General features: G+C 35.0%; 1 protein-coding gene and 1 long non-coding RNA gene across 3 annotated transcripts in view; both read left to right on the forward strand.

Annotated features, from left to right (window-relative positions):
- Positions 1–27968, forward strand: part of UBE2E3 (ubiquitin conjugating enzyme E2 E3) — an 82695-nt gene that overhangs the window by 20708 nt on the left and 34019 nt on the right. The window lies entirely within an intron of this gene.
- LOC108581348 lies at positions 12521–15643 on the forward strand. The gene is made up of 2 exons (XR_001893425.3): positions 12521–13210; positions 13916–15643. It is a non-coding gene; the product is annotated as an uncharacterized LOC108581348 (long non-coding RNA).

Consider the following 27968-nt stretch of genomic DNA (forward strand, 5'->3'; position numbering starts at 1 on the left):
TAAAGAAAAACTTTTTTTTTTTTTTTTTGAGACGGAGTCTTGCTGTGTTGCCCAGGCTGGAGTACAGTGGCTCAATCTCAGCTCACTGCAAGCTCTGCCTCCCGGGTCCATGCCATTCTCCTGCCTCAGCCTCCTGAGTAGCTGGGACTACAGGCGCTCACCACCATACCCAGTTAATTTTTTGTATTTTTAGTAGAGACGGAGTTTCACCGTCTTAGCCAAGATGGTCTCCGTCTCCTGACCTCGTGATCCACCGACCTCGGCCTTCCAAAGTGAGAATAACTTTTTAAATTCATAAGCAAAATCATGAAGGCATTGATTGAAACTCTGTTGTGTAAAGTAAGAATTCTTGGGCTTTGAAAAAGAACAGAATTTTAAACACATTAGTATTTGATGTGTTTAAAATATTTGCATCAGCATTACGAAGAATATATGTTATGCATCGTTAACTCATATCAGTAATAAAAACATTAAGATTTACAATGATGGGATGGAGAATATGACACACTGACTCTTAAAGAGGCAAAAATTGGAAACAACTTGGGACGATTGCATTACTTGGACTCTTTCAAAAACCTGTTGGAAGTTTTGAACCACCACTTCAGAAGAATGCTTAAGAATTTTTGGTTTTCTGGACTCCAGAGTTCCTTTCAAGCTCTAGTGTTTTATAAACATGAATTACTACATTTAATGTAAATTAGAGTGAAGAAATGAAATGAGGTAAAATACGTCACTTATTCAGGAAAGAGAGGTGGGAGAGAAATACACAGTAGCCTCCAGAAAGTTGAGAGCTGGGATTTCCAAAGTAGAATTTTCTAGCTTCTTAAACGGCTGGGGAAAAGAAACATACAATTATGTTTTGCCTTGAGTCCCAGAAGTCCTCCACCCCCCACCCCCCACCCCCCAACTGTGAATGTAGATGTTGGGACATCAAGACGTGGAGATACAACAAAAGAGACAATTTGGAAAAGGAGTCAATTGATACAGCACCAGATAAGTAGGTTTGCTTAAGCACAAGAGAAGGAATAGGCAGAAAGGTGAAGAAAAAAATAAAGGAGATTAGGAGCCTGAAATGACCTAAGAGGCCTGTCAAAACCGAAGATAAGGATTCTGACATGTAAGGGCCATAGGAAATCTTTACAGGGTATTGAAAAGAGGAGCTGGGATTTAGAAGGTGACAGATTAGCATATAACTTGAGTTGTGGTGGTTAAAGAGACTTGGGTAACTAACAAACTGGGGAGGGCGGAGAGAAAGAAAACAGGCTGAATGCAATTCAGCTTTCATATCTGTTAATATACTGTTTTCAAGTATGGATGAGGGGATTTTAAATTTTATTATTTAATCCTCTAAAATGGCAAGACTGTCTTTACTATTAAATACTTGTTGATGAAAAGAAATGTATTTTTACATGTATTTGCTTTAATAATAGAAATTTGCAAAGAAGTTGTAGTTTTCCACCTGTTGCATATGGAGATTGAAGGGCTTGACTATCCTAAGCAGCAGACAGTACAGTATCATAGAAGCCTAGTTGGCATTAGCTAGAAATACATACGGCCTTCCACACCTAGCATTTGCTGGCAAATGAAATAGTAGGGATGAGGTTGACTTAATGGCTGGCCTACCGATCACATCTTGGAATGAATTTGTTTTAATGGATTTCTATTTTACTGAAAATCATATAGCTTGTTGTCTGCATGATAAAAGTACTAGTATACAATTAATATAATGCCTTTTGATCTAATTTCATGTTTAATCTATATTATCCATTAATATGTTTATTTTTTGTTGCTCACTGCGGTAGGTAAGGCATCCCAAGAGGTTGTATGAAAATGTATGGAAGGATAAAGTACATACAGAATATTTAAACTGGCGGATACCTATCAATTCACAATACTTTTTTTAAAGACAAACTTAGGAATGATTACAAATGAAGAAAATCCTCTAAATTCATAGATTTAATTGCCATGATTTACAACAGTGCTTTCCAATGAAAATGTAATGTATACCAGATATGTAATTTTCAGTTTTCTAGTAGCCACATTAGAAATTGAAACAAAGGAAATGAATTTTAAGTTTTTTACACTCAAATATGAAAAATTACTAATTTTAATGTAATATAAAAATTTAGGAGATATTTTATAATTTTTTTGTACAATGTTTTTGAAATCTGGTGTTAAAATATACACCACCTTTTAAGGGCTTAGAATAGCCACAGGTAGCTAGTGACTACTGTATTAGACAGCAGAGATTTACAATTGTTGCTCTGTGTTCTTCCACTTATCATGGATTATCTTTTATTGCCTCTTACATCTTTTTATTGTGCATAGATTTCAGGAACTGGGGCACACCCCAGTTTGTAAAAAGCTGGACAACCCTTCTTGGCTAAAGGTAATTAGATGTGAAAAGTCTGAAAGAAAACTCAACATCCTGTACAAAAATGCAGGCTTCTTTTTAAAGACTTTTGTTTTGAAACACATCTCTCTGCCCATGTCTTTGTTATTGGTATCTTGTGTAGTACATGTGTGCTTTTAGTTTTGAGAGAGTCTCTCTGTTCCTTTTGAGAATGGAGTATATGTCCTGAACATCACTTTTGTGACAGGAAGTAGAATATATGTAGCTTAATTAGTATTCCCAGATGGAGTTTATTTAGTAAGGAGCTTATATTAGCCTAAATATATTTTCATTGGTGTTCTGAGATGAAATGTTATTTGTTATGAGTTTAATTTTTTTTATATTAACAGCGTTAAGCAAACATGAGCTAATAATGTATTTATAACTGCTTTATCACATTATAGGCAATCTTGCCATTAGCAGTACTCATGTTTCAGATGACCTCTAATGAGCAAATGTGGTATTGTCACTTGAGACATTTCTAGAAGTACTTTGTAAATAACTTTAAGTCAAATTATTTATGTCTACTTTTGAAGAACTTCCAGGAGGGATGACGCTGTCTCAAGAGTTAAAAACAATCTAATTATGATTTGATATAAATTAAGATGGAGTTTCTGGATATTTGGATTGTGATTTTACTCAGTACCCGAATGTCATAAGTCAGTTTGCTGGCTTTGAACACTGAAGTTGAATATTGTAAAACTTTATAAAACATAATTTATTTGTTTGCACATAGTACACTGTGGAACCAGACTGTATTTTCTAAGACTTCTAGCCATGGACATTTTCATTGCCATTTACTTTTTCCTTATGTGATGAATTGTTACAAGTATCACTTAATTGCAGCTATATATGCCCATTTGAATATGGTTTCAAGACATTACTTGTTGAGTGTGGTAGGTACTATTCTAGGTAATTTACATGTATTGTTGATATTTCTGCATTCTCCCAGGAAGATGTTATCTTTTTAGAAATGAGAAGAATAAATCCTTCAGAAATTATATAACTAAAGACATACTAATAAATGATGGAAGCAGGATTCAAACTTAGGTCTGTCTGACTAAAGATCATGCTCTTCATCACACTGCCTGCATCAGGTGTGAATGTGCATTCGGGAAGGTCTTTGCGAGCCTGGAGTGGAGAGTTAAGAAATATCTACTACTGTGAAGTTAAATTAATCAGTACAGCATAATACTTTGCTTTTCTCTTCACTTTCCTCTGTATTGTACAGAGTTTGAAATTAATTGACTCAGAGCAACTTTCAGAAATTATAATTTTTAGAGTTGAAACCAATGGTGTAGTGTGTAGTAGTTTTAGTTGTAAAACTTGATAACATAATGCTAATATTTTAAATTTCTTATTTGTACACAAAAAGTTAACTACCTTATTAGCAATAGCTTAAGAAACAATACAGCCGAGTGTGGTGTCTTGTGCCTGTAATCCCAGCACTTTGGGAGGCCAAGGCAGGCGGATCACAAGGTCAAGAGATCGAGACTATTCTGGCCAGCATGGTAAAACTCTGTCTCTACTAAAAATACAAAAATTAGCTGGACCTGGTGGCACACGCCTGTAGTCCCAGCTACTCGGGAGCCTGAGGCAGGAGAATCACTTGAACCGTGGAGGCGGAAGTTGCAGTGAGCCGAGATTGTGCCACTACACCCCAGCCTGGCGAAAGAGCGAGACTCCGTCTCAAAAAAAAAAAAAAAAAAAATTGTGTTAAGTAACTTTTGATTTGGGACTAAATATGTTTAATATCAGGAATACTTGTCAGTTTATGTATGTGTCCTTTGCACGTGCTTACAGCATGTTTCTTTTTAAGGAAGCTAAGGCATCATAGCCTCCTATATTGTGAAAAAAGGCAATATATATATATTATGTAGTAGGTGACAACCAAGGCCTTTATTGTTTCTTGGCCTTTTGCCAAATGTGATTTTTGAAGGCTAGTGTTTGTATGATAAATCTTCAGACAATGTCTTACAAAGAAAATATTTTGAAAGGATTTTAAGTAAAACCCAAAACTTACGTTTGCATATGCTTGCATACTGTCAGCATATAAGACAAACTCAGCACTGTGTGTGTGTAAGTTACTTTTAAAAATTGACTTTGAATACCTGTATCGGAACTCATTTGGTTGCAACGGCATACAACTCAAACCAAACTGGCTTAAGTAAAACATGAATTTGTTGGTTGACATAACTGATAAAGTCAGAGTAGATTTGACATTCGACATGCTGTCAGCATCTAATTTACCTTTCCATTTGCTTGCTCTCCTTCCTATTAGTTGACTCCATGTTTAGACAGACTTACTCCTTGTGATCATAAGATAACTGGTAGTACCTCCCAGCTACGTTCTTCAGATTGAGATGCAGTGTGAAATAGCGTGAATCTTGGCCCCAGTTTTTTCATCAGAAGTCTAATGCATTTCATTAATTCCAGTTGGGTATATTATATACATATGGTTCATGCCTAGGCCACTGCTCTATCCCCAAGATAGGAATGGCATTAATTCCATTGGAAGCATATAGACTATTAGAAAGGGTGCAAAGATGAACTGGGTTACCACAAGTTAAGTAAATGAAGCTGAGTAGCAAAATTAGTATGTATCTTTTTGGAGTGATAGGCATTATCTGTTTCCCCATAGTCCTTACCTCTTTCTATTATGATGGTCACTCAACTAATTTACATTACCTGTGTGGCACCTTACTGACATTTGGGTTTGATTCCTCTGGTTTATAATTTCCTGTTATCTATTGAATAATTTGTTATGGTTATATAGTTACATATTTTTTCTATTTAACAGACCTACATTTATAGCTTTAATCTTCTGTGTATCTATGTATTTAGTATTTTTATGAATCTGAAGTTATATTTGTTTCAGTTGTGAAATGGCAAGGATGTTTATAAAGGGTCAGATTAGTTAGTTTTTTTAAATGACTTTACCAAACACAGGTTTATGTGTTGGTTAAAGCTCAGCTGGTAGTCTTGAACTGCTTCTGGCAATTTCTTACAAGAGGCTGTAGCCCAGATTTTGGCTCATGTGTATAATTATAGCTAAGCCAAGAGCTACTGATGTAAACACCAGTTTATGGGCTGAGGGCTGGGAGGCTGTCATAGCTGGAACAGAGGAGGTCCAAGCCTAGTCCTTCTGCAGGAATAGAATTGGGAGGCATTTCCAGAGTCCCTTACTCTTGACAGCAAGGCAGAACTGGAGAGGATAAGGAGGCAAAAGTCTGTGGGATCAGAATTCATGTCACCAGGATAAAATGAACAAAGAGTGAGAGCTAGAATTGAGCACAAGTAGTACAGAAAAAATTCCCCTGTCAAGATTCCCTTTAGCTAGCATTAGATTTAAGGCCGTAGAGTTTGCTTAAATAGACATACTTTCACTTGTTTTAAAGTAAAGGCACACCTCCCTGTTCAGTGTATATGCATTCTGTTCATATTGTTTGTGATTTCAGATTTTGTTGCCTTCCACCTTTTGCCTTTCCAGATTCCACAAAGGATACTACTTCTGGATCTAGGATGGCCAGATAAAATACAAGATACCTAATTAAAATTGAATTTCAAGTAAACAGTAATTTTTATAAGTATGTCCCAAATGTACATGGAGCATACTTATGTGCATATTAAATATTAGGAACATGCTAAATATTTCTTGTTTAACTGAAATTCAAATTTAACTGAGTAGTTTTTGTTTTTCTTTAAACGTTTGATTTTGATACAGATTCATATGTAGTTGTAAGAAAGAATTCACAGCGATTTTTTCTGTATTTTTATTTGCTAAATTTGACAACCCTCTCTGGGTCTTTTCATCATAAAGCAACCCAACCTCCAAACATTTGTGTTTTGCAAATAGTAAATCTAGTTAGAAACCCTTTGGATCCTATGATACTTTAGAGAAGACTGATTTTTGAAAGACCAGTTTTTAAAGTAAGATACTACTAAAATTACTTAAACACTTGCAATTTCTTAGAGTAAAATTACTTTAAAAGCCATACAGAATTTATAATACCTAACAATCTAATCTTTATAGCAAGATACTGCATTGGAAATGTTAGGAAACAAATAATTTAGCTTGAGGCATCTCTGAACAGGTAATATTTTGAACCATTCAGTCTCAGGTCTCTTTCATCCCCCAGTCCTTCAAAGTTCTTCCAACTCCTTTGACCCAAATTTAATCATATTTTTTTCCAGTATGTGGTGACTTTATTAGTGATTTCATAACTATGGAATTATAATTTGGATAGATAAGATGCTAATGCCCACCACCCGTTTGAGTAAACGGAAAGAAAGAAGTGATCCTTCAGGTTTTTAGAATTTTTGAGCCTAATTAAGATAGCTTGCTTCCTTATCCTTTTCCCTCATCTGTACAGTAGGTGGTATGGCCTGGGGAGAAAGATGGCTAGCGTGTTTTCCATGCAGTTACTTAGCCCTACACTGTTGCTCCCTATTGATAATCAGACCTTGTGAGTACTTCCATCGTTTTATAAATATGAGAGTAGACTGGACTCGGGAAAAGAAGAGGAAGTGGAAATAAATAAAACTGGGAAGTAAGTATAATTGATTATTGTTTTTTCTTTCTTTATGCTTGGAAATACCTGGGCAGATAGCTATAGAACATTGTTCCCTAATGAGATGCAAATTGGAGCTGGAATTAATTGGTCCTTTTTGACCTTCCATTGGTTGAACTTTGGTCTCCAGCTTTACCATCCTGGAAGGGGCAGTGCGTCAGTGTATTCTTTCTGCCACTGCTGTCGAGGGGGCCCAACAGTGAATGGAGGCCAGTAGAGCCAGAAGTGCTGCTGCAGGTTTCTGTCTACACTAGTGCTGGACAGGAGAACTTTCCACAATGGTAGAAGGGCTTGATATCTGCCACATGTGGGAATTGAGCACTTCAAATATGGCTAGTGTGAATAAGAAACTGACTTTATTCAGTTTTAATTATTTTAAATGTATAAATAGCCACTTGTGGCTAGTAGCTAACTTATTTAATGAAGTCTTGAACCCTTATCAAGGAAGGTTTCTACAGGAGAAGTTTGTTAATCCTTATTCTGCAAGCATCCACTGAAGCTAAAGCCAAACAAATACAGTACTTTGTATTCTGAATTGTGGTTTTAATCTGGCTTTAAAAAAGTAGGACTTGAAAAGTATTGAGATTTAATCAGTTTGAACTTTGGCCTTGGTGATAAAATAACCAGTTGTGACATGGGATCTCTGCAGTGTAGACAAATATGGGTATGCCAATCACGCATATGTTATTTTGCTTATGGTGTTTTGTTTCTTCTGCATGAGATTTGATTGGAAGCTGTGCAAATAATTCTGCTAATATTTATTGACCAATTACTATGTGGCAGGCGATAATCTAAGTCTCAAAGCAGCCTTATGAATGTTATCCTCATTTTGAGGTGAGAAGACTGAGGTACAGAGAGAAGTTCTTCCTAGGATCACATGGTTGGTGAAAGGTGGAAGCAAGATTTGAAATCAGGCAGTCTGGCTCCAGAGTTCATGCTTTTTACTGCCACACTGCACTAGTCTTGTAAGTTGTTCTTAAAGTGGTCATAGACGCTTCGTTTGTGCATTTCTAGTTCTGGCTGAGGTCCAACTGGATATATATGGCTGTCCTGATTGGGTAAGGGGAGGTTTCCCTGTTCCAAGCCATTCTCGGGGCAGCAGTAGGGGCAGCCCCAGGTTCTAGCAGAGACAGGAATTAGGCCTGGCTGTGGCGGAGTCTCTAGTGGTGAGAGGAGGATGGAGGAATTCCTTAGTGGCTTTGGGCTAAAGGGAGTGTCAGTGGGAATGCTTAAAGCAGGTCAGAGAGCACTGGGTGTGCTTAAGTCAGGTCTGTATCGCACAAGCAAACATTAAACAGTTATTGAGAGTGATGGTTTAATTTCTTTACAGCTAAGCTTGAAATAATTTTGTAGACAGTGACCATGATTCTCCCTTGCAGTCTTTGACAACGTCAGTCTTGCAGTATGTGCTTTTTTCTTTATCACACTAGGCTATAATTTGTTTTATTTTTCATGGGAATGTAAACTTAGTTGAATGAAACATCATTGGATCGTGAGGCATTAAATATTATGGCAGCGCTAAGGATGGTTATTCTAAAACAACATAAACAGATACCATTTGTATAAAATCATTAAAAGGTAACGGAAGTAGTTATTTCTTCTAGCCAGGTCTTCTACATTTTGTCACTTGTCCTTCTCCTTTAGAATGTTCTATCTAGTCCCAGATTTTCTTCCTTAGTAATTGTTAATGTAATGCTAGAGTGATGTTTTTCCCCAAGCCTGTAATATTTTTGATGCTAAGAGATTGGACACAGTATAAAACGAATAACTGAAAATAAGTGGCCTTTTATACTATTTATCTATAAAACAAACTTTGAATTATTAAATTATCTTACCATTTTTGTTTGTTTTGGTGTGTACACCAAAATAAAAAGCAGTTTTTACCCATTCTTGATTACAGTAATGTTTTACTAACCAGAAACAAAGTAAGATGAAAGTCCATCACATACTTTTTCTCCTACCATAATGGTGTAATAATTGGAAAATATATATTTGTACTAGGCTTTATTATTTTATATTATGAATTGTGATTCTCTATATAGTTCTTTTTCATTCAAATAGCCAAATGTATTTCAGTATACACCAAAATAAACACTACTTGAGGTCAGTGAACATACGATTTTCTTTATTTTAGTGTTTGTTTTTCTGATTTCTTAAGTGATAATTGTGACAGTTTCTTCTGACTCCCATACTGTAAAGTACAAGCTAAGGCTAATTCCTTTATGAAATGTAAAATGTACTATTTTATGGATTTGTTGATAACTAGAATGCAAGGTGGTATTAATAAAGTACACTGGCACTTAGCTATATACTTTGTAAATGCTTTTTCTATTTTTAATGTATAGCCTATTTTTCTTGATAAGCTAGATTTTCCAATTTTTTAAATACTTTTTTTACTCTTCATTTATTCTTCTCAAACATACTTGTATTTTCATATTTTAAATGCTATTTCAGCTTTGTCTTATGCTACCCAGATATGTGGTTGCAAGTGTAAACAGATTCTGGTCACATGCAATTTTTACCTATTCTTGATTACAGTAATGTTTTACTAACCAGAAGCAAAGTAAGATGAAAGTCCACCACATACTATTTCTCCTTACATAAAGGTGTAATAATTGGAAAATATATATTTGTAGTAGGCTTTATTATTTTATATTATTAATTGTGGTTCTCTATATTGTTCTTTTTCATTCAGATAAATCAGTAGGCTTAATTTCAGGTGTGTCAGCTCGTTACGGGGTTAATATGTTACTATGATACTATTTCTTGTCAGTCGTATTCTGTGTTTTCAATACAGATTTTTTTTTTTGGGAAGGATTTTTTTTTGAGGTGGTCACTTTAGCTGGGTAAAGAGTAGTGGGTGTACAGGATGTGCTCTTATTGCAGCCGGCAACACGTCAGTCTCATACTCTGAAGAGTAGTTGTTGATATTCTTAGCTGTAGAAGAAATCAGGGAAATCAAAGGGATATTTGCATATTTCTAGATTCTGCCTATCCTCCTGAATCTGTGTTTTCTAATATAAGAAAGAAGATCTGAGTTTCACAGGTAGATATAAAAGGAAAATAGTAGCTAGCAGAATTTTTCCAAATGTCATCTTATACTTTACTTTTTCTACATTTGTATAAACAGTGTTTTCTGGTGGGACTTGAAAATAACTAAAACAGCCTGTGACTAATACAATCAATTTAGGTACAAAAATCTTTGCTAAGAAGATGTCTGATGTTATCGAATGTTGAAAATATTTACCTCCTGTTGGTTGTTTTTGTTATATTCTCTTTTTTTTTACATTTTGCGTGGATGTGTTTATTGGCAACATTCAAATCTGCCTCAGACTTTTGTATGTGCTTTGAGTATCTCTTTGCAAAAATGAACCTACTGATTTCTTTACTAGTGAGTGTCTTGAATTAAAACTTCCTGCTGAAGACTTGCCAACTTCAACTTCGCATCATACAACAGCCAGAGCTTTCACAGACTTAATATAAGCCCTTCACGTAATAAAATTAAAGAGAGACTAGGTGACTTGAGCACAAGGTATTGACTTTTTTTTTTTTTTAATTAGAGCCAGAACAAAAATTCAGATTTCTAGGCTTCAGTCCTGTCTTAATCTATTTTGTGTTGTTGTAACGGAATACCTGAGACAGTAATTTATAAGGGACAAAATTATTTGACTCATTATTTTGGAGACTAGAAAATCCAATATCAGGGTACTTGCAGGACCTTCTTTCTAGGATGCTGCTTATCCCATGGCAAAGTTCAAGAGAGATAGGAGATGGGGAGAAAATGGGGGTGATAAGGAGGTAGGGAGAGATAGAGATACTGCACACAAGAGCAAAAGGGGGCCAAACTCAGTCTATTATAATGAACTCACTCTAGGGTAGAGCCCCCGCAACCCAATTACCTCTTAGAGGTTGTACTTCCTAACACTGTCACAGTGTCAGTCAAATCTCAGCCTGAGTTTTGGAGGGGACAAACATTCAACCCATATAACAAGTCCAGTACTCTTCCCAGTGCACCTACATCAAAACTAAGCCAGAAAAATTTTAAGAAAAATATTGCACTGGCTGCACAGGAATGATGGTATAGAAGTGCCATTTTAACTGTTAGTTGCTAGGTAATGCCTTTCTATTTTTTAACTTCCAGCTTAATGCCAGCCTTGTGTGAGCTGTAACAATTTAATCATTGAGGTCCTCTGGCAAGTAGTGTTACAGAAATTGGATCATATCATTATTTATTGTTTTTATTTTGGCTTTTAAAATGAATGAACCATGTGTCCTCCTTTTAACTGATTTTAGGAAGAGCAAATGATAAGGATGGACTGTAACATTTTTTTTCCGGTTATTTAATTTCACTTTATGAATAGTGATTTTTATTTGTTTTAAAATTTCCTGAGTGAGGGTTATTAGGCAAAATGGACTCCATAATGCGCGTCATATTTTCCTGTCACTTTAGCGTCTCAGAATTAAACCATCATTTTATGTGGAAGCGTAGCTCCGCTTTGCTCTACCGCAAGGTAGAGGGCTCAGTTATTAGGCAGGAAGGAAACATGTTAATTGATGTTTTCTTTTGAGAGAGGGCAATATGATGGGTCAGCAACTCCAGATTTTTGTCACTTGTGATGACATTTTTTAATAGTATGCATGTTCCTTTCTTGTGCCAACACTTACTAGATTAGTAACACTGATTAGCTTCAGTAAATCTACATGTATAACAAAATGTACATGTACTAGTATATACTGTAAATTTGCAAATATAACACGCAAATAGTTTGTCTTATGCAGTTGACGGGGTATTGATCAGTTACAGTTGTCATTCGAATCAGTGCTGTCTTGTTTACATTATTTTCTAGATAGTTTGCTTTGTATTTTAGGTACTTTAATAGCTCTTTAAATTAAAAAATATCAAGGGATGTGTGTGGGTAGGTGGGTGTACACACACACACACACACATACATGAGGTCACTCCTGGATTCCGGTTTGTGAGTGTAATTGATTTTAAGTCATTTATTTGACAGCCACACATTGTCACATAAGCACACAAGAGGTTTAACATAATGCCCACAAAGTAATCTCTTTGTTGTCTGTGAAGCTGGTTTGTAGTATCTGACTGAGTAAAATGAGTGCAGTATATTTTTTGTAAACTAATAGTTCAAAATATGCATATATCCCATATCCCTAGTTGTTGTTATATAGATATTTAGTTGTAATTACAATCTAGGTTCTGAATTACGTTGTTAAACCATTTGGTGGCATCACACATTAAAGTTTTATTATCTAACACATGTATAGGCATGAATTTAGAGATACTAAGTATTGGTATTTCTCATATTGAATATACATGGAGCCCCTACTATGTGTTAGACATTGCTTGGTATTTAGAATATACCAGTGGACAAAGTCAGGCCTTGTCCATTCCCATATACTCCTTCCTAACAAGGGATTAGGAAGACATGCATATTAATTTTTATTTTTTACATGGGAGTCTAATTATGTTGCCCAGGCTGGCCTTGAATTCCTGGACTCAAGCAATCCTCCCACCTCAGCTTCCCGAGTAGATGGGACTACAGTCATGCACCACCTTGGCTGGCTACGTTACTTTTTTTAAAATTGCAAATATATTAAGCGCAACAAAGGAAAAATACTGAGTGTTTATGATAGTGAACCATAGGAGTTGTGTTATACGTTGCTACTTAACAAATTACTCCACAATTTAGTGGCTTTAAATGAAAACATTATTATCTCATACTTTCTGTAAGACAAGAGTTTGGGAGAGGAGTAGCTGCTAGCTGGGTGATTCTGGTTCAGGGTCTTCCATGAAATTGCGGTTAAGGTATCAGCAGGCTGTAGCTGTCTGAAGACTTGATGAGATTGGAAGATCTATTTTCAGGTGGCTCACTCACATAAAAAGCTGTTGACAGAAGGTCTCAGTGCCTCACTGGCTGTTGGCAGTCGTCTTAGTTTCTTGACTTGTTGGCCTACCCGTAGGCTGCTTAAGTGTTCTCATAAAAGGGCAGTTAACTTCCTCTAGAGTAAGTGACCTGAGGGAGGGAGGGATGACATTTCCATGTAACCTGGACTTCTATAAATCTGATGGCTGGATTTCAAGAGCAAATATTCTGAAGCAGGGGAAGTGGGAAGAAGAGAGGGAGCTCATGTGTGTGTATGTGTGTGCAGCAGATGAAATCCTCATCACTTTTTTTTGACCTAGCCTGGAATTCATACAGCATCACTTCTGCTGCTTTTGGTGGAGGTAATCAGAAAGTTCCACCCAAATTCAAAGGGAGCAGAAATAGACCATGCTTCTTAATGGGGAATGGCCAGGTTCTGGAAGAGCATTTGGACCAATAGTATTGATGTGGTCATTTTTGGAAAATACATTTTGCCACAGAAGGGAGAGCAAGAGCAGATGCTGGGAGATCAGTAACATGCTTCTAGTAGTCTAGGAAGGATTTGATGGTAGTGGAAGTGGAGGTAGTAAGAAGTAGATAATACAAAAGATGTGCCGAAGGGTGGATAGCATCTATTGACTGAAAAGATGTGGATGGTGAAGGAGATGGGTATGTCAGGGATGATCCCCATGTTTCTGACATGAGTATTAAATGAATGCAGTGCCATATTCAGAGATACGAAATCCTGGAGGGTGTGAAGATGTAAGTTTTAGTTTTTGTTTTCAGTGGTTGTGGTTGTGGTGGGTGGGGGAACATTTTAAATTCATTTCTGAGCAAAGTGAGTTTGAGTTACTTGAGGGATATTCAGTGGAAATGGAATGTTGCTAGTTGGCTACATACATTCTGATACAACTCACAGAAGCAGCCTGGGTTGGAAATTATTTGAGAATTGTAGTTGTATAGATGGCAGTATATATGAATAAAGTTCACTTAGGTGAGTGTAGACTGAGAGGATGAAAATAGGGGAAAATAGCTTTGAGAAATGTCAACTTTTAATGATTGATTAGAGAAGGCTACACGAGCAAGCAAGGCTGAGAAGAACTGACCTGAGAAATTGGAAGAAAACAAAGAGGTTGTGTGTCATGCAAACCTGAGGTAGAAAGTGTTTGATAGGTGTGCCAGGTAAGTTGAAGACTGGATAATCTTTATTAATTTTTGTCTCTTGGAGGTGACTTCAGCAGAGTTGTTTTATTATTTTTAAAATGTTTATTGATACAGCTGTACATATTTTTGGGGTACGTGTAATGTTTGATACCTTTATATGATGTGTAATCATCAAATGGGGATAGTTGGGATATCTGTCTCCTCAAACATTTATGTTGGTAACATTACAGATCTTGTCTTCTAGCTACTTTGAAATATACAGTAAGTTATTAACTATAATTTCCCACTGTATTATTGAAGTGGAAGTGAAGTCGATTTAGAATGGTGTGAAAAGTGAGTGGGAAGGAAGAGAATGGTGATGCCTGATGAGGCAGCCCTTAAGATGTTGGTCAAAGAGGCATTAGAGACTGAGGTCAATAGCTGCAAAGAAAAACAAAGTAAAAAGTTGCTTTTTTCTTAGTATTTTTTTCCCTTTTAAGATGGAAGGAGTTCAACACCTTTATATGCTTATGGTAAGGATCGGGGAGAGAGCAAAAAGGGTAAAATCCTGTACATGTGAATTTAGTATAAAATTCAAGACATGCAAAAACATATTTAAAAATTGAAACAGCATTTATGGCCCAATGTATTAAGCCTACATATAGTCACATAAGGACATTTTAAAATGAGGGCTTTATCACGTAGCTTATATGTGTTCTTTGTGAACTAAATTGGTGACTTTTTTTTTAATTTCAATACATCTAGAACATTTTGTTAGTAACTACAGTGTTTATTGAGACAAAGTAGGGATAGATGATAGTACTTAATGATTTTTGCAGTAAAGACTAACAAAAACAAAAAGATTTTACTTATTAAAAAGACTAAGTGGTGAAATAAATGATAAAGTATAATCTGGGGGAAATGCAGTATTAAAAGACAATGTCAGAATTCTTGGAAAATGAACAGTTTTCATTATATGATAAAGGTAACACTATTTTTTACTTTAAAGTTTTTATAATAACAGATAAGAATGGAATAAAAGCAAGTTAATTGGTTTTAGGAAGTCCCTAGGAAATAATTGACATTTAAAAAATAAATACCACAAATTCCGTCAAAGCCAAATGATAACAGAAAATCTTAAAAGAATGCACAGAAGCCTGGACTGGAGTATAATCACTAAAACGATCACATGGTACTTGTTCCATATACTAGAGATAATACCCACAAAACTTAAGTCACTAGTTCAATAATTTACAGCTAACTATACTGCAAGTGCCCAAACTAGAAATTGGGTACTCTTCTTACCAGCAAGTGTTGTTTCTGTTACATAATAGCATGGAGCATGTTAGAGCAATGAGAATGAGACCAGAGTAATTAGCAATGAAGATTAAAATTTGTTCAATTCAACTAGCTTTATAAAGTTATAGGAAATTTTAGAAAGATAACCACATGCTACTTCTGGCATTCATATGGCAGAACTTGAAATAAATGCTAGTGAACAATGTAGTGGGCCCGGTTTCAGATAACTGAGTTTTAACTCTAAATCTGCCACTGATTTCACTTTGTGAGTCTGGGCAAGACACTAACCTTTACCTTCTTTATACCTTTTTGGGTTTTAAATTTTTTTTTTTTTTTTTTTTTAATTTTTAGTAGAGACAGAATCTCACTGTGTTGTGCAGGCTGGTCTTGATCTCCTGGGCTCAAGCGATCCTCCTTCCTTGGCCTCCCAAAGTGTTGGGATTACAGGCATGAGCTACCATGCTTGGCTAATACCTTTTTGTCTCTATTAATAAAATGACAGGGTTGGAGTCAGAGCTATAAAAAAAACTCAAATTTATTGGGCACCAACTATGTGGCAGGTCATGTCATTTTCTTAATATTTCTTATTTAACATGTAACACCCTATAAGACTGCCTATGTCAGACTCATTTTACGGTTTAGCCTAGATAACTTGACAGTTACCCGGCTTGTAAGTAATGAAGGTAGAATTCCAGCTCAAGCTTATTGACCCCCAAACTGATGCTTGTTGCACAGCAACAGTGTCTCCCACACCTTACTTTTGTACAACTTTAACAACTGTTGCCCTATCAGTGTCACGACTACTATGATTTACTCCATATTTTTCTTTAAATGTGTATTCGTATATTTTACTTAAATATATTTCAGAAGGAAACTGCTTGATAAATAAGAACAAAACTTAACAAAAAATTGGTATGAAAGTCTGAAAAGGTAAGGAACTCTTTCTTTTTCCTCTGAGGGGCAGCAGAGTGGATATATATGAAAGGTAGGAAGGACCAAGGGCCCAGAGAGAGGGAATCTCTTTGAGTTAGAAACCAAAGCCTGGAAATGCCATAATTGTTCAAAGAATTGTGCTTGAAACTGGTAATTTGATCCCATCTAATTAAGAACCTTATATCACAGACAGAGTAGGGAGAGTGAGAAGCACCTGGATTTGATTTAAAAGAGAAAACTGGAGGTGGAGACAGAATTGGGCCAGGAATGGAACCTGGGTTATAGAAGGGCCTGAGACTGAGGATAGTACATTCCCTGGAAGTGAGGAGAAGGTTAAAGTCTGAAGGAAGGACATAGGGATTGGGAAATGTGGAGGAATCACAGGGGCTGGAAGTTTACATTAAAGTGGGATACAGTGATCAGGACTCCTGGAAATAGATGTGTGCAGGTGAAGGCTGAGGTCCTGACAGGCCCAGTGGGACGAGTTTAGAGTAGGACCAGTAAAGGGGGCTCAAAAATGAAGCCTTAGAGATGGGTGCATCTGAGGTTGGAATGGTAAGTTTTGAGTTAGGAGCATGAGAGAGGGGGAACCAAGCATGATCCCTCCTGGATTAAGCCCACACTTTTTCTTCTGAAACTGGACTGTGAATGTGACAATTCTGAGAACTTTTCTCCAAGGGAAGACAGCATGTATGTGTACTGTCTAAAGTCACTTCATGGAAATGCAGTAATATGCACACCATCCTTTTGGGAAATGTAGCTTTTTCTAGACTGGATTCATCTGTGCCTTCCTACTATGGACTCTTCCTTGATCCATTTTTTTTTTTTTTTTTTTTTTTTTTAATATAGAAGTGTCACATGTTGCTTATTTAACAACAGCATAAAAGGTTTTTTGTTTGTTTTTGTTTTTGTTTTTCTTCCTAATTTGTTTAAGTAATAGATCTAGTATGCTTTAGGCTTCCCTTGTCTTTCAGCTCCGAACTAAAACAGGGGGATCTGCTAACTACAGGATAGGGGGTTTAAGATGCTTTCTTAAAGGAAGTGATTGACGAGAGCCCTGTTGCTACAGGATTTTTTGGTTAAAGGAATCCCAGCTTCACGTCACCCATCATCTTCCAGCTCAGTCTTCTGAGTGTGACTCACTTTTGTCTGTATTTCTTTTTACAGTGTCTTTACTTTTTGCTCTTTCTTTCTACCTAGAAGATCACCCTAATTTTGTTTTCGTTGTAGTTTTTACCTAGCTCTACGTTATGGGACTGCTACAGTGATTGTGCTTTGGCTTTGTTTATGCCTGTGGGACTTTCATTTTCTTTGCTCTTCTTGGTACTTTACTGGCTGTCTTCTAAAATGAATAATCTTGAATGTGTAATAAAAACAGTTATACTCTAATAGCAATTTATGCCAATAAAATATAAAGAACACTACTTATATTTAGAGATTCTGTCCACCTTGGAGGAATGCATTCTAGTGATATACCTGTATACATAAATACACATCCACACATATAAGCACCTATGTTTACACATGTGGTTAATATTTTTATCTGTATATACATATATATTTGACCTAGGAAGATAATATTTTTATCTGTGTATACATATATATTTGACCTAGGATTGCGTAGTATATCTATCTGGGTGCAGATACCTATCTACCTTTCAGTGCAGTTAATCTGTTGATTAACTTTTGTGCCCGAGGACTCGGGAGTATAGTAGTAAAACTGTGTGCCGTTTTTATTTGCTGATCTCCCTGCATTTTGTTTCAATTTCTGTTTTTTGTTTTGTTTTGTTTTGTTTTTTCATTAGTAAGCTGATTCTGAAGAGCTTGAAGGAAGTCATTTTAATTGAAGGAGTTAGGGCTTCTTCCTTACACTTTCCCAGTCCACTAGGACTCTTCATCTTTGATTTCATACAGTTGGTAACATCTTAACAAATGGCCGTAGTGTAATAATAAATATGTATAATGAGATGGAGTTTTGCTCTTGTTACCCAGGCTGGAGGGCAGTGGTGTGATCTCCACTCACTGCCCACCTCTGCCTCCCAGGTTCAAGCGATTCTCGTGCCTCAGTCTCGTAGCTGGGACTACAGGCATGCGCCACCACACCTGGCTGATTTTGTATTTTTAGTAGAGATGGGGCTTCACCATGTTGACCGGGCTGGTCTCGAATTCCTCACCTCAAAGGATCCACCTGCCTCGGCCTCCCAAAGTGCTGGGATTACAGGCATGAACCGCCGCGCCCGGCCTAGCTCTAAAATTTATGAGAATATGGGTCCCTGAAATTCTTAGTTAATAGACATTAAATCATTGGAAGATGTTCAGCCAGTGCTCAAAATGTGCTGCCCATAAATGTCACTAGGAAGCATATTAACTTTGCATTAATCTTTTTTCTACCTATAATATAAACTTTTAAACTTTCAAAATTCAGTGTTCAGTGTCATTTTTAACTTAGCGGTTATTTCATCTTGCTACTAGAGAAACCACAGCATATATTTTATTTTCATTTTGCATTTTGAAGGAATAATAGAAACTAGAAAACTCTTAGGAGATGGGAGCTTCATTTGTAATTATCTCCAAAATTATTTTCATTGGGGACACAATGTACCAGTGACTTTTTTTTAAAAGTCACTTACTGTTAGTTTTTTTAAACATAAAAAATATGAGCTTTATTGAGATAATTGACAAATTTAAGTATTGTATATAGTTAAGGTATACAGCTTGATATTTTGGTATCTATATTTTGATATATGTATATTGTGAAATAATCACCATAATCAAGCTAGTTAACGTAGCCTTCACCTTACATACTTACCATTTTCTTTTCTTTTTTTTTTCCTTTTTTTGTGGTGAGAACATTTAAGATCTACTTTCTCAGCAAATTTCGAGTGTGTGATACAATATTGTTAACTCTAGACACATTGTTGTACATTAGCTCTCCAGAACTTACTCAACTTGCATATCTAGAATTGTGTACCTTTTGACCAATATCTCCCCATTTCCCTGTACCTCAACCCCTGACAACTAGTGTTCTGCTCTCTGCATCTATGAGTTTGACTATTTGTATTTCCTATCCGTTTTTGTGGGAAGGTTGATGTATTAGTTTCCTAGGGCTGCCATACCCAAGTACTACAAATTGGGTGACTTTGAACATCGATTTATTATCTCACAAATCTAGAGGCTAGTTCTCCAGTGTAAGGTGTGAACAGGGCCACGCTCCCTCTGAAATCTGTAGGGGGAGCATCCTTCCTTGCCTCCATTAGGTTGTGTTTTTGATGTCACTCTACCTCCATTGTCATATGACTGCCTTCTTCCTGAGTATCTCTGTCTCTCTTCTCGTCTTGTAAGGACATAAGCCGTAAGGATTAAGGGCCACCATACTCCAGTATAACCTCATCTTCACTAATTATATCTGCAGTGACTGTTTCCAGATATGCTCACATTTTGAGATACTGGGGGTTAGGACTTCAACATTATCTTTTAGGGGCCTACAATTCAACCTGTCACAGTTGATGAAAAGATTTTGATCTTTAATAATAATGTAATAAAACTAGAATTATTTCCTTTATTTTTACTTCATAGTCATTTCAATAATACCACTACCACTTTTCCATCTGCTGAGCAAATGTTATCAAATAGTTCTTTGTTTCTTGTGTCTAAGTTCAAATAAAAGCCATAGTGTGGATTCAGAGGGAATGCCTAAACTAGTCTTCATATAGAGCTAAGGGAAGGAAGGTAAATGGTTAAAATGGGTTTCATATGTAATGCGTAAGAAAAAAAATAAAGTAGTCATAAGAAGTAGACAACTTTAAATTCACCTCACTATTTCTGGATTTCCCTGACACGGGTAAATCTAGTGATATGGTTGTAGATGACTGGATGGATTAAATTATTTATTAAGTTTTTAGAGTTAGGAAATGGTAGGGGATAGAAAAGGGGAATTTTTATCCTTCCTGTTTTGTAATATTTTAGTTGGACATGTTTCAATATTTGTGTATGCATTTGAAACTAATGAAAGGGTTATTACACACTTTGTCAATGATATCGTACACTATTATATGTGAAAAGTAGTAATTATTTAAGGGAAAGGTGGTTTACAGAAATAGGATAATTGCTACAGCAATATACCAGTCTTTGTGGACTTTCACATGTATTAACGTAGTTGTGACTACAAAACATGAGATTAGTCAGGATTGTGATATTTTTGCTGACAAATAAGATACTAATCCTAATGGACTATTGTTTTCCCTTGTGAAGGCATGTATTCATTTAAGTTACATTTTTCTGTCTTTATGCGAGCTTTACAAATTGATTGTCCATATAACTTCCCCATTACGATGTTTCTCCTTTTCTCTTCTTTTTTCTTTTTTCTCTTTTCTTTTTTCTTCTCTTTTCTTTTCTTTTCTCCTTCCTTCCTCCCTCCCTCCCTCCCCCCCCCCCCCCCCTTCCTCTCTCTCTCCCTTCCTCTCTCTCTCTGTCTGTCTTTCTTTCTTTCTCTCTCTTCCCCTCCCTCTCCTCTCTCTCCCCTTTTCTTTTTTTTTTCTTTCTTTACAACTTTTATTTTAAATGTACTCCTGTCTCCTTCCTCCCTTCCCTCCCTCTCCCCTCCCCTCCCACTTTTCTTTTAAATATACTATATCTATTAGTGTCTGTGGTCATGGAACCATATAAAGTAATTTAGCAGTTTTTGACCAGTGAATTTCTTAATACTTTTGCAGACTAGCTTTCTGTTTGTTTTTATTTTACCTTTTTCAAGGATGATATGTAGGTTGGAAAATATTTCTGGGTTTTGCTTTCTTAAGTGATTTTTAAATGCATCTAAAAGTTTAGAGTAAAAGTCCCCAGAATCCTTGACCTTAGTCTTCCTTATATGTGAAACCACAAATTTTTCCCTTTTGGTCAGTTTTTTACTGTTAAGGTTAAAAACTGCTCTGCCTTACAGCTTTTGTGAAGGTAAAATAATAATGTATGTAACATTTTGGAAATCGTAAAATGCAGTACAGATGTAATAAGATAGCATTAACAGTAATATTGAAACGTAAATGGAACGTTAAACTTTGATGTCCTATGATTAATACTGTTATGGCAAACATACTGTAAGTTTAGGAGTCAGACTACCATTTTTTATGAATGTTAATAGTTATTTTATAGGAAATTTAATCTTTTCATTAGACTCTTGAAAATAAGATTAGTATTGTTGCTAGCTGTGTCTAATTCAGGAAGATATATCAAACAGAAAAATAAACACAGTTGATTCTCATTATTCTCAGTGGTGTTATGTTCCATAAAGTTGTCAAACACTGAATTAGTGAATACTGAACCATTACTCCTAGGGGAGATAAAGGATTATCTTTTTTGATCTTCTAGTTAGAACATTTTTGTTAAAAATTAATACATAACCATTTTATGTTTCTGTTGAAAAACATCTTTTAAATGTATATTGTTGATTCATTAACATTTAACTCATGGCCAACAGCAACTATAAGCTTAAAGGAAGCTTATCTAACATGTATTTTCTCAGTAAAGCGTGTCACAGCCTTCTTGCACTTAGAAACACTAGATAACACTTCAGCATTATGTTGGGCACCACTTCAAACAACGAAATTACTAACAAAAAGCACAATAATGCAAAAAGCATGGTACCAAGTAGGCTCCAAAAACACACATACACACAGGTTTACAGAATGAGAGCTGGAACAGAAGGCAGAGTGCTGCCTTGTTCAACCTCAGCTGGACTCAAATTTTTCTCCACTCTGCGTATTGTCTGCAAATGACTACAAAAGCTCCTAATATTGATTTTTGGTTTGCAAATACCAGATGTCCTTCAACTTACAATGGGGCTATGTCCTGATAAGCCCTACTGGAAGTCAAAAATACATTTAATGCTGGTAATAAACCAGATAGTCCCAGACCAACAGTGGTTTCACTGAATGTTTTTTATGATGGTGGGAAAGCAATATACATTTAGTAGAAATCACATGCATTCAGTAGAAACCATAACCCCATCATGAGTAAGTTGTGAGGAGTTCCTTGACTTGCAGTGGGGCTATACCCCAATAAACCCATCGTAACATCTAAAAAACATTAAGTAGAAACATCAGGAACCATCTCTGTATTTTAGGGAGTAGATGAATTCACAGACACAAAATCCCCAAATAATGAGAATTAAGTGTATGCTGAATAGTGAGAAAATGAATTGGATTAAGTTCGTATTTCAGTTGTTAAAATTTGATTTAGTTACTTTTATCTTGAATTTCTTAATCTTTCATAGTAAATAGAACATCTTTTTGTCTTCTAATTTCTCAATATATATTGCCACAAAAACTTTGTTATCAATGATATTTGTGCAAATACTTAATGCTTTCAACTTTCATTTGATGATAAGGAGTCTGCTACTTAAAGGAATCATGAATTGCTTTGTGGCACAAGAAGATGGAGGAATTTGGCCAGTGTGAGGCATCCCTTACCTTCTTTAACACAGCTGCTTGATACAACAGTAGCTGTGCTGTTTAAGTAACTCTACTCTGACAACCTTGAAATATTTCTGGGCATAAAAATTGGGGGCATCCAACATAGCAAAGGGGTTGAGAGCGTGGACTCTATCCTGGTACCATCACTTACTGGATGTATGGCTTTAGGTTCATTACTTAAATTCTTTGTGTGTTGATTTCTTTTAAATGATGATGATAAAATGTCTGCCTCATAATATTGGTGTGAGCGTTAAATGAATTGATACATGGAAAGTGGATCAACCAGTGCCCACCACATAAGTTGCTGCTCGATAAATGTTAGCTGTAATCATTACTACTATTATTATTATCCTTAATTTAAGTAGACTATTTTTCCCCACTCCTTACTGTCACGAGTGATAAAGCAATGGGAATACCTGTGTTTTATATTTCTTGCATTTGTAACCTCTCCTAGCACTCATGTTTGTTATTAATATGGTTAGTCATTTTTTTCCTATTGATACTGTCGTCGTAGGTCAGGTAAACATGTATGTTCAGTCCTTCATTATGAATGAGCCAAAAGTTCATTTTAAGACTTTAGCTTTGAGTCCCCAAAGGATTTGTTAAAAAGTTCATTAATATCTTCATTTGTCATGTTCCAAGATTAGCCTCTTGACTGACTCTTCTCAGAAAATGATTGACACTTCATGTAAGATTAACTCTTAAAGTGAGCTATGAATTATGTTAAAGCCAGACAGATTACAAAAAAGTAAGACTTCATCCTAGCATTCTACCATCCTATTATCCACTCACCTTTTGCAAAAAATATAATCTAGAAACATTTTCAAAAAGGAAGGAAAATTCAGTCAAGTATTTTGGAAACTGAGTTCCAGTCATCATGGAGTAAACAAGCAATAACCAGATTAGGTATTGCTCCAATAAATTAAAATTGTAACAGAACTATACATTAGACTTTGAATGTTTTTTAAATGTGTTTTCAAACTTGACTTTTAATATATATGATTATAAAGATGTAATGGTGATGTGCTGTGTAGATATGAATCAGTGTTACAGTAATCTATTTTTCTCTAACATTTTATCATGAAAATGTGTAAACATACAATAAAACTGAAAATTTTAGTGACTACCTATATGCTCATCATCTAGATGCTATCCTTGAGTAATCTATTTTTATAAAGGTATTGATGTAACCACTCTATAAATGAAAAACTACACTATGAAAACCAAATTTGTGATCTCCAGCATCACAGAAATGAAATAAGGATTTTTTTTTTTTTTTTAACTTAGGTAGTATTGCTTGAACTGTAGTAATTCAGATGTAGCAATTTCAGAGGTAGAATTTTCTGGTGTATTGTCATATTGCTTCACATCAGCTCTATTGATAAAAGTAGAATAGTTATAAAGGATCTCTGACAGGACAGACAATTTAAAAAGTTGTTAATAAAGGTTTTTAGAATTCACTGTAAGCCTTTCATGTGGCTTTAGTTACTCATATGGAGATACGTTCTGGGACGAAAGTTGGAAGTATTCTCAAGAAGAAAAAATACCAAATAATTTCTAGGGGCACGAGTGGTTTGAAGTACAGTTTAGAATTAGCGTGGGTCTTGGCATTTGTCCAGAAACCAGACTACTTTGCACAATTATGCTTGAATTCCTAATCATATCCACTAGCCTACTGTCTTAAATAGACCACAGAAACCTTGCTCGTAACATGTAAGACAGTGGGGTGTCTGGCTTTCTAGAAATGCTTTTATTTTTATTACCACTATGCAAATAAATGCAATTTTCACAGTGTCATAACCTTGATTTTGTCATTGAAGATATTACCAATTTTTTTCCTTGACAGTTCATGTTAAAATGCATTTAGCTTTGTTAGGTAAGAGAATTTTGATACTTCCTTTTCATATTTATTGTGTAAACAGGTATATTTGCCTGGGATATATGGTATTTAAGGGTATTCTTTTAGAAGAGTTGTCTAAGTTGTTAATAGTTGTTAAATACCACGTTAATTTTTTTCTACATTTAAATGACCATTGTCCTGTGTTACTGGACTTGTCTCAGAAATGAGGGAAATATAAGACCATTATTAATTTTGTATTTGAATCATATCGTTGGCTGTTAATCTTCTACAGTCACATCTACATATATTATCTGTGAAGAAACATTTTAGTGACCATTTGTTAGTCTTCAAAGAGAAAAAAGAGAAATCTGAGTTAATACCAAGTCTTCTATAAGAACAATTCTACTGTCAATGTACAGCTCTTTCTTTTTTGGTTTTAAAACTCTCTAAGATAGTTCTATTTTATATGGAAGCAATTTTCTGAAGAGCAGGCAGTGGATTTATGGAAATTTACACATAAACATGTAATCACATTTTGTTTAAAAAGTGTAAAAATATTTTCTTAATGTCATTCAAAAAATATGGTAAATTTTGAATAATACCAAGAAGCAATTTGATCTCATTGACAGGGTCAGCAGAGCGCTTAATACAATGACTATATCTGGGGAAGCTTTTGCTGTAGAAACTACTGTGTTGGGATAATGAATACTTAAATAGTTTTAATTAAAACAGCAGGAAAAGCTGAAACAACACTGAAACCCTTTGGAAGATTGAGTTAAATTTTGAAAAGAGTGATTAAAGCTAATACTTTAGATATTCTCATAGAAATAGAAATACAGATTGTTTAGTATAGCAACTATAGATTACATATTCTGTAGATTGTCATGGCATTTTCTTGTAATCTGATTTTTTGTTTCAATTTCAGAAGATAATGAATGAAGTCTGGGTAACTCTTTCAGTTCCATTCCCTTAAAAAATAACTGCAGTCTCTCATAGACCATTTTGATTCCTGCTGGTTTCTCTATCTTGTTTGTCTGAAGGTAGAGCAGAGACACCTCTGTGTATTGTATTTTCTGTCAGCTGGTTCTTAGATCTTTCAACTATTTTTTTTTATTTAAATCGTTGATACATGCTTTCCAAAGACTGAGGAAACAAAGTGAGAGAGGAGCGAAAACCATATATAATGGGGATTAGCTGGAGATTAAAGTTTCACTAATGCCGTTAGTTTAAATATTTGACTCTGGCCCTTTCGTGTATGAGATTTGTTCCACCATTACTTCAGGTAGATTTCATTACCTCAACTGGACTGCCTAAATACAACTTTTGTGTCAGTCAATATGGTTATACTTATACTTAATTTTACACATGCCAATGGCAATATTAGATCTACTGAACATATATCATCAGTAAACTTGTATTAATGATTGATATTCATGTCCAACTTTTATTATTGATCATATAATATTTTGTGTAATTTCTGTGGTTATTATAAAGATTGATTGATAACCAGTTACTCAGGCAATTTGCATTTAAAATTTTGTTATGTAGATTTTACTATTCAGCTAGAAATGTCTCTTCATGAAGGCAATTATTAGTAAAAAATTAGTAAAAAATATTTGTGCAGAGAATTGCACAAAGTATCTTAACTTTATTCTAACTTACCCTACTATTAGGAATGTTCTTAATAATCTTTATTAAAAATTTACTCAGTTTCTTAGATTATCTGTACCTGTGTTTAAATGTGGTGTACAGCCGTTTAAATAGAGAGTCTCTGTTTTATAACTTACGTGAATTTCGGATTTGTAACATGTATATGTGTGTATATTTATGTGTGTGCGTATGCGTATGTGCATAAATTAGATTTTTGACTAAAAGATGGACTGCAACAAGTGTGGGAAAGTGTTATAGTTACAATATCCTACTTTTTGCTTTTCTGTATAAGAGACTTGGTAGCTTCATCATGGTCATCCAAACCTCTTGTTTTAAATGAGAGACATAGTTAACCATAATTAAAAATGCTAAATAAATTTGAAATAGGAACTATTTGACCCATTAAATAAAAAGATCCCAGGAATATAATTCTTAGCTGTAAAGTTATTTAATTCTTGAGATTTAACTTAATATAATTATTTATGGGTAGTTTTTTTCATTGTGGAGACTAAAAATTTTGTGTTTTTCTTTTTTTTTTTAATTTGAAGGTCCTTAATAAAACAGTATGTAATTGTGAGAAGCAAGAGTGCTGCAACATGTTGTATCTTTTAAAGATCTTTGAGAGTAACAGAAAAGCCCAAATTCTCTCCTAGTGTCATTTTTAAAATCAGGTATTGAAACTGAATATAGTCCAGCTAAGCTTTATTTGCTGTCACTCTAACATTGCCATAACTCTACTTTCCTAGTCATTTGATTGTACAGAAAAAGTATATCCTTATCATCAATCATGTACTGCATAATGTGTAGAAAAGAATACATGTAACATTTTTTGAAGCATAACAGTAACACAATACTGATGATTTCTCACCTAGCTTGAAAACTAGATGGTTTCATTGAATCTCTGTATGTTGTCTGTCCCTATTCAGTCACTCTTTTTCCCTTCACCCAGATGTGATCATTATTTTAAGATTTTTCATTCATTTCTTTACTTCTTATTAAAATAATGGTTTCTGAATGTATTACTAAATAGTATATATTTAATTTTGAACATTATACATGACATAATGTAATTACATATTAATGTAATTTTATTATATTAAAATTATATTATAATGTAATTATACTTTTTTCTCTTAAATGTTCCAAGATTTATTTGAGTCTTGGCATGTAGCTATAGTTAAATTTCATTGCTGTATACGATTTTATTATGTGGATATACTCGGATTCATTGTAGTAGGGTGTATTGGGTGTTCCATGTTTATTTTGTTTTTTGTCATTATGAACAATTGTACTGTGAAGATTACTGAACATGTGTTCTAGTATATGTGAGTAAATTCTTTCATTGTATATCTAAGAGTGGAATAGATGAGTCTCACAGAGTATGTGCATATTCAGCCATGCAAGATAATGCCAAATTGGTGATACACTGGTAGACATTTCTGCCAGCAAAGTGCAGTAGTTCTCTTTGCACTACAGGTTTATCAACTCTGACAATCTTCAGACTTCTTGATTGTTCCTAATCTATGAGTATACAACTAGTATTTCATCATGGTTTTAATTAGCATTTTCCTAATAGTGAGGTTGAACTTTTTTTTTAATGTTTGTCTTCATTCCCATTTCTGTGAACTGCCTGTTTTTGTTATTTGTCCCCCCGCCCCCAATTTTGTTTTATTAGGAGTTCTTATGTATTGTGGATACAGATGCCTTTTGTTTATATGTTGCAAAATCTTCTCTCTGTTAATGACTTGGCTCTTCTGTGGTATATTAGTGAAAACTGAATTTAAATGGTAG

The sequence above is a fragment of the Papio anubis genome, chromosome 10 (genome assembly GCF_008728515.1).
Source record: "Papio anubis isolate 15944 chromosome 10, Panubis1.0, whole genome shotgun sequence".
Classification (NCBI taxonomy): Eukaryota; Metazoa; Chordata; class Mammalia; order Primates; family Cercopithecidae; genus Papio; species Papio anubis.